An 18631-nucleotide genomic window follows, 5' to 3' on the forward strand; every position below is an offset into this window, starting at 1 on the left:
TTTATCACGCCAGAAAGAAACGGAGTACCCATTAAGCCAAGCTTGTCCACCCTGCAGCCCATGGGCCATATGCGGCCCAAGACAGCTTTGAATGCAGCCCAACACAAATTTGTAAACTTCCTTAAAACATTCTGAGATTTTTTCAATTTTTTTTAAGCTTATCAACTATTGTTAGTGTTAGTGTACTTTATGTGTGGCCCAAGATAATTCTTCTTTTCCAGTGTGGCCCAGGGAAACCAAAAGATTAGACATCCCTGTATTAAGCAGTCATGCCCCATTACCTTCTCCCAACTATCCCTGACAAACACTAATCTGCTTTCAGTCTGTATGGATTTTTAAATTCTGGACATTTCATGTAAGTGGAATCATATAGTACATAACTTTATATGACCGGCCTTTTTTCACTTAGCATGATGTATTTGAGGTTCATCTACGTTGTAGCATGTATCAGGATCCGTTCCTCTTATGACTGAACAATAATCTATTGTATGGATATACATTTTGTTCATTTGTTGATGGACATTGGTTTGTATCCACTTTTTGTGTTATGATAATGCTACTATGAACATTTGTATTTAGGTTTTTGTGGGAAAAAAAAAAACCCTGTTTTCAGTTTTCTTAGGTATATTCCTCAGAGTGGAATTGCTAGGTCATGTCGTAATTCTGTGCTTGACTTTTTGAGGAACCAAAAAGATATATCTTAAGTATTAAAATAGTACCCATATAAAGTTATCATACTTCCTTCTTATATATTAGAAAGAAATGGTTTCTTTATAGTCAGGCAGAACCAAGTTCAAATCCCAGCCCCTCTACTAACTAGCTGTGACCTTCAGTGAGTTGTTTAGCCTTTCTTAGTTTATTTCTTCACCTAGAGAATGCTGATAATTAATTCCTGCTTCAAGGCTATTATAGTAATTCACTGAGATGGTATTACATGTAAATAGCTTTTATTAGCACAGTGCATGGCATAAAATAATCCACATATACTGTAATATTTATTTTAGGATAATACATAGTCACCCAAGCCTGATTAGTATTTATTGCCTCAAAGAAATGACTATGTACTTGGGTCAAACCAAAGAGAAATCAGACCCAAAAGGAATTCTTAAACTTTATATTTTTATGTTATCTTTGCCAGAGAGGTACTTTGCATTTTTACTTTTAGATTAATGCATTGTCTGTTATTCTCAAAATCTGTAGCATCCACATTTTCAAAGGTGAAAGGATCTCCTGCAGAGAAGTGACTTTTTCTTAACCTTCTGCTTGATCTCTGCTTGGGTTCTGTATGTATGAACCATTTCCTGGCTCTGCTCACAGAGAGGCGGAAGATTGCTAGTGACTTGCCCCATCTCAATGCATAGGGATTCACCATATGGATCTTTTTCTTGAATTAGTAACTAGTTACAAATTATTTTTTCTAATTGTCAAATAGATTTTTTTTTTTGTAAAAAATTAAGATCTCCCGTGAACAGACCAGAGATTATCACTGTTAATATTTTGGTAGGTGCTTTTTAAAGAAAAGTATATATTATTTTTGTATAATAATACCACTAGAATATTTTGCAGTTACTATTTAGGAACATCTTTCCAAGGTATGAAATATTTTTCTACAACCTATTTCTTAATGTTGAATATTATTCCATTTTTATGGATAGGACATAATTTACTCATTTCCCAATTAGATATTTATATTGTTTTTGGTCTTTTCACTATTATAAACAGTGCTGTGATGAACATTTTTGTAGCAGAATCTTTGTGCACATTTATGATAATTACTTTGGGCTAAATTCCTAGAAATGGATTTCTTGGATCTGTGTTGCAGCCTCCACAAACTGCAGTCTTTTTATATTTCGTTCACAATTACATTTACTTTTGTTACACAGGGCACCACTTTGATTTCTGTTAGTGCTGTTTGTGATCGTGTATGTCTTTCACTTGAAATCCACCATGAAGGTGAAAATTTGTTTGAACCTTGGCACTATATGGCAATGCAGTGTAGTCAGTTGTGTTTGTAGTCCGGATTATCAGAGCTTGAATTCTCGTTCTGCTGCTCACTAGCCTCTTCTTGCGCGGTTTCAGTGTTCGCAGCCTCACCTTTTATTCTACTTCTACAGAGTCCCATTTGGTGTGTAAGCTGGTTTTTTGTTCTTATTTCTCTGTTCCTCCCGTGGGGCTTCTTTTCTGTGGCCACTCTAGACCATTGAGGATGGAAGCTGATAGATAAAAATGCTGCCCTGTTCCACCTGGGATGGTAGTTGAGACACATTCACAAGGCTTCTCAGAAAGTCCTGCAGGTTCCAGCACCTGTCAGAAACATCTGTCACTCATGGTGATCGCCTACTTGACAGTGCCCTTCTTTGGACTCTTCCTCTGTTTCGCTCCCTGTGTCCTTCACTACTGCCCCCTGGGATCACATTTCAAAATAAAGTCCCTGCCTGGAAGCCTTTGTCTCATCTTTTACTCTCAGGGGAACCCCGGCTAAGGCATTTTATATCATGGATAGGTAATGTACTCTCCGAGTCACAGTTTTGTCTTCTATATAAATCTGAGAAGAGTGATGTCTGCCTCATAGGGTTATTTTGAGGATTAAACCATGTAAGTAATTCATTCACCACATAGTTACTGAAAGGCAACTGTGTGCTAAGTGGTGGCATTCTGGCTATGGGGATATGGCAGTGAGCAAGACAACTAGGATCCTATCTTCATAGAGTTTACATTCTGATGAAGGAGACAGACAAGCAAACAAAGAATTTCAAGTAGTAAAGAATGCCACAGAGTAAATTAACCAGGATGATGAACTCAAAAGCAAAAAACCACGACGGGAGGCCACTCTGAGGGGGTGCTCTTTGAAATGAGGACTCAATGGTGAGAATAAGCTGGACATGGGAAGAACATTTTGGGTAGAGAGAGTAACAGGCACATAGGCCCTGTAGTGGGAGTGGCAGGAGCAAAGTAGCACACATAAAGTGTCATGCTAATACCTCCACTTCCTAAGTGCTTAATAAATGTTGGTTGGTGTTAGTAGTTACCAGTTGGTTATATTAGTAATTAATAATTGAGGTTAGATCAAAGGGATAGCCCATTGGTAATTACATAGCAGTAAGTGGTCAGTTTAGCCTTATGGATTGATGACAAATTGGTTTCATAGAATAAGCAGTAATTGGGCAGGATGAGAATGGTTTCATAGTATACTATAACTTGTTGATATGGTAAATTACATTGATTTGCTTTGCATTCCCAGGATAAGCTTTATTTGGTCATGATGTATTCTTTTTATATAACGCCAGGTTTGATTTACTGATGTTTTGTTGAAAATTTTGCATCTGTTAATATGTTCATAAAGTATATTGGTCTATTTTTTTGCCTTTTAATATCTTTGTCTGGCTTTGCTAACAGTGTAACATTGGCTTCATAACGTGAGTTGGAAAGTGTTCTCTATTTTTCTGTGTTGTAACAGAGTTTGTATAGAATTGGTATTTAAATGCTTGGTAGAATTCTCCCCCGAAGCCATCAGGCTTGGAGTTTTCTTTGTTGGAAGCCTTTTAACTATAAATTCAATTTCATAATATCTATAGGACTATTTAATTTACCCATTTCTTCTTGAATGAGCTTTGGTAGTTTGTGTCTTCCAAGGAGTTTGCCTGTTTCATCTAAGTTATCAAATTTATGGGCATAAAGTATTTCCTAACATTCCCTTTCAAAGAAAAATTTAGTTGTGATAAGAAATTTTAGTAGTGATGGCCGGGCCCGGTGGCTCACGCTTGTAATCCCAGCACTTTGGGAGGCCGAGGCGGGCGGATCACGAGGTCAGGAGATCGAGACCACGGTGAAACCCCGTCTCTACTAAAAATAAAAAAATTAGCCGGGTGTGGTGGCGGGTGCCTGTAGTCCCAGCTACTCGGAGAGGCTGAGGCAGGAGAATGGCGTGAACCCAGGAGGCGGAGCTTGCAGTGAGCCGAGATTGCGCCACTGCACTCCAGCATGGGCGACAGAGCGAGACTCCGTCTCAAAAAAAAAAAGAAATTTTAGTAGTGATAAGAAATACATACATAAAACTTACTATTTTAACTATTTTTAAGTGCATAGTTCAGTGACATTAAGTACATTCACATTGTTGTGCAACTTCTTACTATCCTTTTAATGTCTCTGGGATCAGTAGAGATGCCCCCTCTTTATTCCTGATATTGATAATTGTGTCTTCTCTCTTTTTGTCCTGATCATTTCTGCTAGAAGTGTATCAGTTTTATTGATCTCAAAGAACCAGCTTTGAGTTTCATTGATTTGTCTCTATATAGTTTGGTTTTTCCATTTCATTGATTTCTACTCTTAATTATTTCTTTATATCTGCTTGCTTTGGTTTTAATTTGCTCTTCTTTCTCTTTTTTTTTTTTTTTTAAGATTGTAGCCTACACCATTATTTGAGACCTTTTTTCTTCCTAATATAAGCATTTTTATGCTACATTTTCCCCTCTAAGCATTGCTTTATCTGCAGTCCACAAATTTTGCTTGGTTGTGCTTCATTTTTTATTCTATTTTAAATATACTCTAATTTCCTTTGTGACTTCCTCTTTGACCCAGATATTGTTTAGAAATGTGTTGTTGAGTTTTCACATATTTGGGGGATTTTCCATCTTTCTGTTGTTGGCTTCTAATTTTTTTGTGGCCAAGGAACATGCTTTATATGATTTTAATTCCTTTAAATTTTTTGAGGACTCTTTTATGCCCAGAATATAGTCTATTTTGGTGAATGCTCCATATGCACTTGAAAAAATGTGTAACTTGCTGTTGTTGAGTGGAGTGTTCTATAAATGTCAATCAGGCCAAATTGGTTGATAATGTTTTTCAGGTCTTGTATATCCTTACTGATTTTACTAGTCAGCTTGGGCTGCCATAACAAAATACCACAGACTGGGTGGCTTAAGGAACAGAAATTAATTTTCTCACAGACCCAGAAGCTAGAAGTCCAAGCTCAGGGTTTTGGCAGGTTTGGTTTCTCCTGGGGCGTTGCAGGAGCCTGCTGGCATCTAGCTGTGTCATCACATGGTCTTTCCTTTGTGTGTGCAAGCATCCCTGGGTCCCTCCCTTATAAAGACATGTCACATTGAATTAGGGCTCCATCTATCCTTACTACCTCACTTAACCTTAATTACCTCTTTAAAGGGCCTATCTCCAAACATAGTCAACATAGAGCTCCAACATACAAATTTTAGGAGGAAACATTCAGTCCATAACAGTGATTTTCTGTTTACTTGTATTTTCCATTACTGTGAGAAGAGTGCTGAATTCTCCAACTATATTTGTGGATTTATCTACGTCCCATTTCAGTTCTATTAACTTTTGCTTCTTTGAAGTCCTTTCTCAGCTCTCAGATTCTATGATTCACTGTGCACCCCCCACCCAATGTTTTAATTATGAAAAATTTCAAACATGCCACAAAGTAGAAAGAGGGGTACACTGAACACCCATATACCCACCACCTAGATTCTACAATTAACATTTTACTATGTTGGCTTTAGCAAATATCGATCCCTCTATTTATTTGATCAGTACCATATTATTTTTTAAAATGCATTTCAAAGTAAATTATAGTCACATTTTCTCTAAGCACTTAAATTGCATTGTTATTAACTAGAGTTTAATAATTATTTAAAGGGTTTTTTTGAGTTAAAATTTTTTACGTAGTAAAAGTACAAATCTTGAGTTGATGAGTGAATCTTGTTGTCTATAATGATACTGTATACTTATCCTGTGATGTGCAACTTTTTGGATATTTGTGTATTATTGCTTTCCACATAGGTTTTTGAGATCTGATTTTTGCTCATCTTGAGAGGAATACTTAATGGCAATTATCAGATCTGTATTTTTAGGGGTTTGTTTGGTCCTGGACAGAATTAAAATGGCTATGTAAATAGGGTCAGTTATTAGTTCAGTAAATATTTGCTTATATTTAGTTTTAATTTTTAATTGTGGTAAAATGTACGCAATATAAAATGTACAACGTTAACTATTTTTGTGTATAGTCCAGTAGTATTAAGTACGTTCATATTGTGCAGCCGATGTCTATAACTCTTCTCACCTTCAGAACTGAAACTCTGTACCCATTAAACAACTTCCCATTTCCCCCTTCCTCCCCCTGCGGTACCCTGCCTCTGGCAACCACTTTTCTACTTTCTGCCTCTGTGAATTTTATTACTCTAGGTACTGCAAATAAGTGGAATCATATAATATTTATCTTTTTGTGACTGGCTTATTTCACATGGCATAATGTCCTCAAGGTTCATGCATGTTGTTGCATGTGCCAGTTTCCTTCCTTTTTAAGGCTGAATTAAATTCCATTATATGTGTATGCCACATTTTGTTTACCCGTTTATCCATTCATCTGCCAGTGGACACTTGGGTTGCTCCTGCCAGTATGTGAGCACCTCCTTCACATCACTCCCCTTTTGTTTAACAAACACTCTTGACTGCCTTTATGTGCCAGGTCCTATTAGAGGCATGAGGGATGCTGCAACAGGGAATGTACCAGACAAAGCTGCTGCCCTAAATAAGCTTGTGTTCTAGTGGAGACTGAAGATGGGGGCATGGACGATAGACCAAGAAACATATTTCCTTGATTCTAAAATGCATTTATTCCCACGTTTTAATGATTCTAAAATTGGAACGTGCCTTATAATTGATGACGTCTTAGAATTATATTTGGCAGCGTTTATTTTTTAGTGGCGCTAAAAATAATGGTGTATCAGTTTGAATCATAGAGTTGATGAATCACTATTAAATCCACTGTTAAGTGCTATGAAAAAAGCAGGACAAAGGATAAGGTGACATTTGAGCACAGCACATGTTTAGTTGATATGTTTTCATAGCAGGACTTCATCCCTGAAGGAGGCAGTGTGTTGATTCACATTTGACACAAACTCTGACCCCACTGTGAGCTGGTAGCACTTTGCAGACTGGTTATTTTGAGTGGCACTGGTAGAGAGGAGAGAGAGACCTGGCAGGTGAAGGCTTGGGAGAGCATGTTGCAAGATGGGCCCAGATCTTGTAGGTAGGAAAGACAACATGTCAGTAACTTAGGGCCATCTCAGTAACTGCCAACAGTTCTTCCAGTTGTCCAGAACAAAACTTAGTTTTATTCTTGACTTCTCCATCTGCCCATACACCCAGTTAGTCAGCATATCCTGCCTGCAGTACCTTCACAACATATCCCAGTTCCGACCTCCCCCTTCATCTCCACCTCCACCCTGCTGGTTTGAACATCCTCCTTTCTTCCCTGGATTCCCTAACAGCCTTCTAACTGGTCTGCTATCTTCCACCGTTGCCTTGCTGTAATTTCTTCTCAATTTAGCAACCAAAGTGATCATTCAAAAACATGTCCAACCATGTTATTCCTCTACTTAGACCTCCCCAAAGCACCCTGTCACATCCAGAGGAAAGGTTAAAGTCCTCATGATGGCCTGTAGGGCTCTGGACCATTCCCCTCATCGCCACTTGTTTGACGTTAGCTCCCTCCGTGTCTGCCTTGTGCTCATTCTGCTTTTGCCAGTTGGCAGCCTTATCGTCTCTTAATCATGTTGAGCATGTTTTCAACTCAGAGCATGTGTACTTGCTTTTTTTTCCTCCAGAATCACCCTTCCCTCAGATATCTGCAAGGCCTACATCTTCAGGTCTCTGCCCAAATCCACATTACAAGAAGGTTTTCCCTAACCAGGTTGGATAAGACGGCACCCCTTGGCCGGGCGTGGTGGCTCATGTCTGTAATCCCAGCACTTTGGGAGGCCAAGGAGGGTGGATCACCTGAGGCCAGGAGTTCGAGACCAGCCTGACCAACACGGAGAAACCCAATCTCTACTAAAAATACAAAATTAGCCAGGCGTGGTGGTGCATGCCTGTAATCCCAGCTACTCGGGAGGCTGAGACAGGAGAATCCCTTGAACCCAGGAAGCGGAGGTTGCAATGAGCCAAGATTGTGCCATTGCACTCCAGCCTGGACAACAAGAGCAAAACTCCATCTCAAAAAAAAAAAAAAGACGGCACCCCTCCTTCCCCAGTTATGCTGCGGTAGCAAACAACTCTGAAATATCAGGAACCCGAGACAAGGCTTGCATCTCACTGGTGTTCCATCTCCACTGCGAGTTACCTAGGAGGGGTCCACTCCGCACTGTCGTCCGCCCTGGGAGCTGGCTGATAGGGTAACCACCATCTTGCACATTGGCAGATGAAAAGAGCAAGAATGATTCCCTGGTCTTAAAGGGTCCTCCTGGAAGTGACATAGCTTTCATTTACTTGGCCAGAGCAAGTCACATTGCCATGCCTTACTTCATTTGGGAGTGGGGGTGGGGAGCAGTCCTACCATGTGTTTGGGAAGAGACGGGAAATATGTGGTAAATAACAAAGCCACAGGTTTTATTTTCCCTAGTTCATTTCTCGTAGGATTTATTTCCATCTGACATAATGTATATCTACCTTGTTTTGTTTGTTGTTGTTTTTCTGTCCTGTCTAGACTCTAAACCACAAGGCTAGGGACTTTGTCCACAGTTTATTGCTATGCCTCAGGACCTAGAATAATGCATGGTACAGGTGGATGCCTACTCATATTTAGAGAATAATTGAGAATACCAAAGCAAACCATTCATTTATTCATTTGGTGCATGTGTTGGGAGTTTGGTATTCAAGTTGGGAGTGTGAATTAGGGAGGTTTGAGGAGAGAGGAAGAGATGGTGTGAGATAAGAAGTTGTAGAGCAGATATACTAGAGAAAATCAGTGGAAATGCTGGTCAGTGGAGAGTGTCACCTTGAGACTTGAGACCAAGAATTTATGGTGAAATCTTGTAGCTCAGCTGGGTGACTTTCTTGAGTCATGTTGAGTTGCTCAGAAGCTGGCAAGGAAGAGGAAGGAATGACGGGGTCCACTGCACAAGGACAGGTGGAAACTCAAGTTGAAGGAAACATGGATCAAGCTGCCCCTTGCACTTACATCACCCCTGCTCCATCTGCAGTCCTGTCAGAGTCACAAAGGAGCTTGCCTTTAATGGGGGAAGCCTGGAGTGTTGTGATGGTGCTGGTGGTAGGAGCAATATTCTCTATATTCATTCATTTTTTTTTTTTTTTGATACAGAATCTCACTTTGTTGCCCAGGCTGGAGTGCAGTGGCACAATCTTGGCTCACTGCAACCTCCACCTCCTGGGTTCAAGTGATTCTCCTGCCTCAGCCTCCTGAATAGCTGGGATTACAGGCGCCGCCCACCCCACTATGCCCAGCTAATTTTTGTGTTTTTAGTAGTAACGGGGCTTCACGATGTTGGCCAGGCTAGTCTCAAACTCCTGACCTCAAGTGATCTGCCCGACTTGGCCTCTCAAAGTGCTGGGATTATAGGCATGAGCCATTGTGCCCAGCCCCTATATTCATTCTTTTATTTCATTTTCTTCTCGTAACACTTTTGAGGTAGGTTCTCATCTCCATTTTACAGGTGAGGAAAATTGAGGCTGAAATGGCTCAAGAAAGGATTTAGGTTGGTTAGGCTCATAGTCATGGTGCTGTCTTCTACTTTTGAATTACTAGGCAATGAGGAACTCGGTTAGATTTTAGATTCCGTGGAGCCTTGTTTGCATTTTGGTCATGAAGAAAGTATGCAACCACTTTACTAATGGTTCCAGTTTAGATGCTTACGAGACCTTACCAGAGAGGAAATAGTTGGGCTATTTTTATATGCTTAAACGAGTACAATAACCACAATGTCAACTGTAACTGGTAAATTCGCCCCCAGGGAATTTCTTATGAATAAGATGAAGGTGCACCTCACAGAATCGGAGAATGTCCCCATCAGTGAGGCTTTTCTGTGATCTTGGCTGTTAATGCTCTGGACGTTTCATCTGTGCAAGGGATGGTGCTAGGCTTTATGGTGGATGTAGCGAAGAGTAAGGCATGTGGCCTCCCTTCAGGAATCTTTATTGTAATTGGGATAGCAAAACTGTACAAACCCTGGCTGCTCATAGTAGTGTGTGGGAATGAGGGTGCAGAGTGGGGGAAAAGCCCTTCAGGCTAAAATGGTTCACTCAGGCTGATGGAGGAAAGTAGAAACAACTGTAATTTGAAGGCTGCATAAGATTTAGATAAGGGAGTATCTGTGCTAATAAGGAAGGCATTGATGATATTGGAGATTTAAGTCTGGAAAAGTTTTCCAAAGACATGGAAACAGAAAGCAACATGTTCAGGAGGTAGTGAGCTGTGCAGTTTGATTGCAGCAAAGGCTCCTGAGAACAAAGCAATGGAGGTTGTGCTGGAGAGGCAGGAGGCCCAGAATGTAGGGAGGTCTGGACAACCAGGGACAGTGACTTGTCATTTGAGCTTGAAGGTCATACCAAAGTGACCACATTGCAGCCTTGTTTTAGGAAAGAGTATATACAAACACACACAGATAGTCCTTGCTTTGCAAGGTGATGCAGGACTGTAAAAATGACTGTGCAAGTTGAAACCAGGCAAAGCTATTTTAATAATCAATGGGGAAAATTTGGATTATTCTGTGACTTTTAAAAATCTTTGTTGAAAGAATGTTAAAACTTTAGACTTTCTCTTACAAATGTATAGTTATAAATGCATAGAGAAATGAAAAAATAGTAAAACAGTATACTGTAATTTGTTAAAAACATTAGCGACATTGAGAATTCAAGTGTTTTATTTCTTTGTAAGAAACTTACCAAGAGCAGTTTGAACAGTGTTTGCCTTCTTCCTGTTGTGTAACTTATAAGGAGTATCTATCTTAAACCTTGTGAATTGTCATACACCTTTTTGAGTTTGGCTGAGTTTCCATTATTTTATTCTCTTTGCTTTCAATGTGACAAAATATCTCTGATAGTTTCCTTAATATGTAGATTTTTGCCAGCATCATTTCCTCAGGGACATCATAATCACTGTTTTAGTGTACTATTGCTTCTCTAACAAATTATCACAAACGTGATGGTTTAAAACAAAAGAAATATGGCCAGGCACAGTGGCTCATGCCTGTAATCCTAGCACTTTGGGAGGCAGAGGCGGGCAGATTGCCTGAGCTCAGGAGTTCGAGACCAGTCTGGGCAACATGACAAAACCCTGTCTTTACTAAAAATACAAAAACATTAGCTGGGTGTGGTGGCGTGCGCCTGTAGTCCTAGCTACTTGGGAGGCTGAGGGATGAGAATCGCTTGAACCTGGGAGGCACCAGAGGTTGCAGTGAACTGAGATCATGCCACTGCACTCCAGCCTGGGCAACAGAGTGAGACTCTGTCTCCTCAATAAATAAATAAATAAATAAATGAATAAATAAAACAAAATAAATTTATTATTCTACAGTTTGAAGGCCAGAAATCCAAAATGGATCTCACTGGGATAAAATCAGGGTGTCAGCATGGCTGCATTTCTTTTGGAAGCTCTGAGAAGGAATCTGTTTCTTCACCTTTTGTAGCTTTTTGAGGCAGCTCACATTTCTTGACTCATGACCCAATTTTATCTTCAAAGCCAAGGGTGACTGGTGGACTCTTTCTTACACATTGTCACTCTGAAACTTACTCTCCTGCCTCCCTCTTGCACTTAAAAGGACTCCTGTGGGCTGGTCGCAGCGGCTCACGCTTGTAATCCTAGCACTTTGGGAGCCTGAGGTGGGTGGATCATGAGGTCAGGAGTCTGAGACCAGCCTGGCCAATATGGTGAACCCCGTTTCTACTAAAAATACAAAAATTAGCTGGATGTGGTGGCACACGCCTGTAGTCCCAGCTACTCAGGGTGCTGAGGCAGGAGAATCACTAAACCCGGTAGGCGGAGGTTGCAGTGAGCCAAGATTGTGCCACTGTACTCCAGCCTTGGCGACAGAGGAAGACTCCGTCTCAAAAAAAAAAAAAAAAAAAAAAAAAAGACTTGCGATTGCATCGAATCCAGCTGGATATCTTGGATAATGTCATCTCAAGGACATCTGATTAGCAACCTCAATTCTGTCTGCAACCTTAACTCCCCCTTGCTGTGTAACCCAACATAGTCACAGGTTCTGGGGATTAGGACGTGGACCTCCTTGGGGAGCCAGTTTTCTATCACAGTCACCTTCCTGTTGATAAGTTCGCCTTCACTGAGTTTCTCTAGCTGCCCACCTTGATTGATGGCAGTGTCAACATTCCTGTGGTTTGATATTTCTTTTATAACCTGATAACATTTGATTCATATTTCACTTCCAGCACTATTACTTTTGGTTTCTTTGCTGTATACTTTTTTTTTTTTTTTTGAGATGGAGTTTCTCCCTGTCGTCCAGGCTGGAATACAATGGTGTGATCTCGGCTTACTGCAGTCTCTGTCTCCCGGGTTCAAGTGAGTCTCCCACCTCAGCCTTCCGAGTAGCTGGGACTACAGGCGTGCTACCACGCCCAGCTACTTTTTATATTTTTAGTGAAGACGGGGTTTCCCCATGTTGACCAGGCTGGTCTCAAACTCCTGACCTTAAGTGATCCACCCATCTCGGCCTCCCAAAGAGCTGGGATTATAGATGTGTGCCACCACGCCTGGCTCTCTTTGTTGTATACTTTCATCTTTATTGACTAGTTCCCTCTTTTGATTATCTATTTTTGTAAAATGTCACATGAATTTATCATTGGAAGATGAGGCAACACAACTACATACTTTACTGTCTGTGCATGAATGGAATAACAGCTGCCCAGTGACAAGTCACTGACAGACTTGGAAAGAAGTGACATACATGATTGGTCGCTGATCATAATGCACGACTTATTGACATAATGATCTATGTACTGAAGAGCTGGTAGTGGTTTACCAAATCATGGTAACTGAAGTCTGTGCCTATCAGAGCTATGCAGAAATGAGGAACTGCCAGTGTGTGTATTTTTGTACCATGTCTACATGTGTATTTATATAGGTTAACGTGTGTTACTTGTTTTTTAAAAAAGAAAATGGGGAGTTAAGCTAGAAACTATTAGAAGTGTGTATCTATGGGAGTGGGTTGGGGGTATGGGATAGAGGGGATAAATAACTGAAGTGAAAGTAAACCTTTGTTTTTCATGGTTTTGGTTTTTGAACAATATAAATATTTAACATATTCAAAAATTTTAACGGAGAAAGGAGCAAACTTTAATATTGAATGTAAACAGAAATAAACAAATCTCTGTGTTATAACCACTAGGGAAAAGAATTATTTCAAGTAGCTTTTGAACACAAGACCCTGCCCATCCTTAGTTGAGATATATATATATATATATATACACACACACATACTCTAAGGACCAAAAAAAAAAAAAAAACCTTCAAAGGTATCTTAAACTTTGCCCAGTGGGCTTAATAAATAGTTTATTGTTTGTAATGATATGGATACTGTAATATTAAAATTTTTTGTATAACCTAGGATAAAGCAAGCAGGTAACTATTAATATTTAAGAGAGAAAAGACAGAAATGCAAAGAGCTTAGGAAAAAGCACTGTAGGCCAGGCATGGTGGCTCACGGCTGTAATCCCAGCACTTTGGGAGGCCGAGGCGAGCAGATCACTTGAGCTCAGGAGTTCAAGACCAGCCTGGGCCATATGGCAAAACCCTGTCTCTACAAAAAAAAAAAAATGGCCGGTCGTGGTGCCTTGCCCCTGTAGTCCCAGCTACTTCGGAGGCTGAGGCAGGAGGATTGCTTGAGCCTAGGAGGTGGAGGTTGCAGTCAGCTGAGATCATGCCATTGCACTCTAGCCTAGGCAACACAAGAAGCCCCTATCTCAAAAAAAGAAAAGAAAAATAGCACCGTAGTGTTAAATTGTTAAATTTGAATTGGAAGTATCATTATGAATCATGATTTCAAAAATATATTTTCTAGCTCTGATTACTGAAAGAGCTAGAAGCATTGGGACCCAAAATTACAGAATTACAGTGAGCACATCTAATACCCAGATTTGGTTTCTTTTTTTTTTTTTTTTTTTTTTTGAGACAAAGTCTTACTCTGTTGCCCAAGCTGGAGTGCAGTGGCGCGATCTTGGCTCACTGCAACCTCTGCCCCCCCAGGTTCAAGTGATTCTCCTGCCTCAGCCTCCCAAGTAGCTGGGACTACAGGCACACACCACCATGCCTGGCTAATTTTTGTATTTTTGGTAGAGACAGGGTTTCACTATGTTGGCCAGGCTGGTCTTGAACTCCTGACCTCATGACCTGCTCACCTCGGTCTCCTAAAGTGCTGGGATTATAGGCATGAGCCACTGCACCCGGCCTCAGATTTGGTTTCTAAAGACCATTTCCCAACATTCCCTAACAGGGATCCTTAGAGAAATTCTAGGTCTTGGGCAGGGTGGGTACGGGTGAGCCTAAAGCAAGGAAGACAAATGGGTAGGTGGGGCAGCCAGAGCAGGCATTGAGGGCCATGGTTGAAAGGCCACAGGAGCTGGTCAAAGGTCTTCCACCTGGACAGTTGGAATGTTGGAAAAAGAATGCAACTGATTGTAACACATTGACTAAGTAAAAATCCATGAGTGTAGTGTGATACCGAGATACAAGGAGAATGAAGACAGAAGGCCAGCTAAGAAATAGAAAAGTAATGACAGAATTATCAAAATTATCATTATGTAACCCCTAGTGTAAGTCTTAATTGTAAACTTTTTCACAGTAAAAGGATGGGAGGAAACAACTATATTAAGAGAAAAAAAAGGCAATGTTTTTGGTTCCTGATGAAGCTTAAGTGTTTCATTATTTGATGGAAATCTCAGCCATGTTTTTGTAACCAAATCTGCTGGTACCACTTGACTTTTCAAGACTAGTCTTTTGATACTATGAATATTACAGGGTTATTATTTTATTATTATTATTATTTTTTTCAGTTGCAGGATTTAATAGAGTGAAAACAGAGCTCCCATACAAAGGGAGGTATAGGGTTATTATATAAAGTAATTATTTCCAAGGAAAGCATGTTATTTCAGCGGTTTTCCTAGATTGAGATTCACTTTATTTTTCTGAGTCCCCATCATGGGCCGGACACTGTGCTAGCCATTTCTTTTTTTTTTTTTTTTTGAGACGGATTCTTGCTCTGTTGCCCAGGCTGGAGTGCAGTGGTACAATCTCGGCTCACTGCAACCACCACCTTCCAGGTTCAAGCGATTCAAGTGATTCTCCCGCCTCAGCCTCCCAAGTGGGATTATAGGCGCTTGCCACCACGCCCAGCTAATTTTTTTGTATTTTTAGTAGAGATGGGGTTTCGCCGTGTTGGCCGGGCTGGTCTCAAACTCCTGACCTCAGGTGATCCGCCCGCCTCGGCCTCCCAAAGTGCTGGGATTACAGGCGTGAGCCACCGTGCCCGGCCTGTGCTAGCCATTTCCACATGCATTACTTCATTCTTAGCATAACCCTGAGAATTAGGTCAGATGAGGTGACTGAAGCTCAGAGAGCTCAGATACTGTGTCCAACGACAAGCATCAGTAAGTGTGAAAATGAAGGTTCAAGGCCAAGTCTTCTGGGCCCCAGGTCCCTTCCCTTCTCATAGCTCTTGTTCTGTCCCATGGATTAGCTCAGCAAGTAGCTTCAGGGGCTTGTTTTCAGGGTCTATGAGAGAGGAAGGCATGAAAACACAAAGGTGGAACCAAGGAAGACCAGAGGGAGAGAAGAGGCTACCTAGATGTCTCACAATAGTGTACATTTTCATTAAATGACATACTTGGAGGAAATGTTCCTGAATAGGTAAAAGCTGGTATTTTGTTCTATTGGAAAAAAAAGTGAGCTAGAAGAAAACACAATTTGCTTCTTTTTTTCTCTCATATCAGAGGGAAGAGAGAAGACATTTATAGTTTCTAAAATACCCTCAGTAGTATAATTCTGTCATACTTAATATGTAAATAACTAGATCAAGGAGGAAGAGGGGCGTGACTGCTTTTAGTACAAGACAGATCATACTAGCCTCTCCTGGAAAACTGACCTGGGCTCCAACTGTACTCATGGTGGAAAATCTCAGGAGGCCACTACAGTCAGCAGTGTTAAGACTTTTAGCCTCTTTTAATTTTTTAAAAACAAAACACCTAGGAATCAATTAACCAAAGATGTGCAATATATGTGCAAGGAAAACAAACACTGATGAAAGAACTTGAAGAGGACATAAAAAAAAAATGAAAGGGTATTCCATGCTTATGGTTTGGAAGAATTAGTATTGTTAAAATGGCAATACTACCCAAAGCAATTTACAGATTCAATGAAATCCTCTCAAAATATCAATGACATTCTTCACAGAAATAGAAAAAAAGATCCTAAAATTTATATGGAAACACAAAAGATTCTGAGTAGCCAAAGCAATCCTGAGGATAAGAACAAGGTGAAGTATCACACTACCTGACTTCAAAATATACTACAGAGTAACCAAATCAGCAGGATACTCACATAAAAACAGACACATAGGCCAGTGGAGCAGATTAGAAGACCCAGATACAAATCCATGCATTTGCAGCTAAAAAAGGCGCCAAGAACATACAATGGAGAAAGGACAGTCCCTTCAAAAAAATTGCGTTGGGGCTGGGTGCAGTGGCTCATGCCTATCATCCTAACCCTTTGGGAGGCTGAGGCGAGAGGATCACTTGAGGCTAGGAGTTTGAGACCAGCCTGATGAACATGGCAAGACTCTCTCTCCAAAAAAAAATTAGCCAGGTGTGGTGGCTTGTGCCTGTAGTCCCAGCTACTAGGGAGGCTGAGGTGGGAGGATCACTTGAGCCCAGGAGTTCAAGGCTGCAGTGAGCTGTGATCATGCCACTGGACTCCAGCTTGGGCAATAGAGTGCTTGGGCAATTGTGCTGGTAAAACTGGTTAACCATATGCAAAAAAATTAAAGACCCATATTTCTTACTATATATAAAAATGAAATCGAAATGGATTAAAGACTTAAGTCTAAGACCTGAAACTATGAAACTACTAGCAGAAAATTTTGGAGAAATGCTCCAGGACATTGGTCTGGGCAAAGATTTTTTGTGTAAGACCTCAAAAGCACGGACAGCCAAAGGAAAAATAGACAAGTGGGATTAAATCAAACTAAAAAGCTCCTATTGCACAGCAAAGAAACAGTCAACAAAGAGATAACCCACAGAATGGGAGAAAATACTTGCAATACTTGCAGATTAATCCATCTGACAAGGGATTAGTAACCAGAATTTGTAAGGAGCTCAAACAACTCAATAGCAAAAACCCAAATAATCCATTTCAAAAGTGGGCAAAAGATCTGAATAGACATTTCTCAAAAGAAGACATACAAATGGCCAACAGGCATATGAAAAGGTGCTCAACCTTATTGATCATCAGAGAAATTCAAATCAAAACCACAATGAGATATTTCACCCGAGGTAGAATGGCTTTTATCAAAAAGACAGGAATAACAGAGGCAGGCTGCTGGGCACGGTGGCTCATGCCTGTAATCCTAGTACTTTGGGAGGCCGAGTTGGGTGGATCACCTGAGATCAGGAGTTCAAGACCAGCCTGGCCAACATGGTGAAACCCCGTCTCTACTAAAAATATAAAAATTAGCTGGGCATGGTGGTGGGTGCCTGTAATCCCAGGTACTTGGGAGGCTGAGGCAGGAGAATCACTTGAACCCGGGGGCAGAAGTTGCAGTGAGCCGAGACCTCACCACTTCATTCCAGCCTGGCCGAAAGAGCAAAACTCTGTCTCAAAAACAGCAACAACCAAACAAAACAGAGGCTAGCCAGGATATGGAGAAAGGGGAACCCTGGTACACTGTTGGTGGGAATGTAAATTAGTACAGTCACGATGGAAAACAGTATGGAGGTTCTTAAAAAAATAAATAAAACTACTATATGATCCACTACTGGATATGTATTCAAAAGAAAGGAAATCAATATATCAAAGAGATATCTGCACTTCCATGCTTATTGCAGCACTATTCACAATAGCCAAAATGTGGAGTCAACTGAAGTGTCCATCAATGCAGATGTGAGCCACCAGGCCCGGCCTTCTTTGTTGTATACTTTCATCTTTATTGACTAGTTCCCTTTTTTGAGTTTCCAATGAATGGAAAAAAAATGGATGATGGATAAAGAAAATTTTATGTGTATATGTATACACACACACACACACACACACACAGTGGAATATTATTCAGCTATAAAAAGAATGAAATCCTATCATTTGCAGCAGCATGGATGGAACTAGAAGACATGTAAGTGAAATAAGCTAAGAACAAAAAGACAAAGATTGCATGTTCTCACATGTGGAAACTAAAATAGTGGATCTCATGAAGATAGTAGGTTGGTGGTTATCAGAGGCTGGGAAGGGTAGGAGGGAGAGGGGGATAAAAAGAGGTTGGTTAATGGGTACAAATATACACTTAGAAGAAATAAGACTTGGTGTTCAGTAGATCAGGAGGGTGTCTGTAGTTGACACCAATCTATCGTACATTTCAAAATAGCTAGAAGAGAATAATTCAGCCTCAATAAAAGAGAGATATTTAAGATAATTATCCGGGCTGGGTGCCGTGGCCCATGCCTGTAATCGCAGCACTTTGGGAGGCCGAGGCAGGAGGACTGCTTGAGCCCAGGAGTTTGAGACCAGCCTGGCCAACGTGGCGAAACATGGTCTCTACTAAGAATACAAAAATTAGCCAGGCGTGGTGGCACGTGCCTGTAATCCCAGCTACTCAGGAGGCTG

At 40.6% G+C, this 18631-nt stretch overlaps 1 protein-coding gene across 2 annotated transcripts in view; it reads left to right on the top strand.

The window, feature by feature from the left end:
• Positions 1 to 18631, top strand: part of UBAC2 (UBA domain containing 2) — a 182146-nt gene that overhangs the window by 15249 nt on the left and 148266 nt on the right. The gene's annotated exons all lie outside the window — the stretch shown is intronic.

Source organism: Nomascus leucogenys, chromosome 5 (assembly GCF_006542625.1).
Source record: "Nomascus leucogenys isolate Asia chromosome 5, Asia_NLE_v1, whole genome shotgun sequence".
Classification (NCBI taxonomy): Eukaryota; Metazoa; Chordata; class Mammalia; order Primates; family Hylobatidae; genus Nomascus; species Nomascus leucogenys.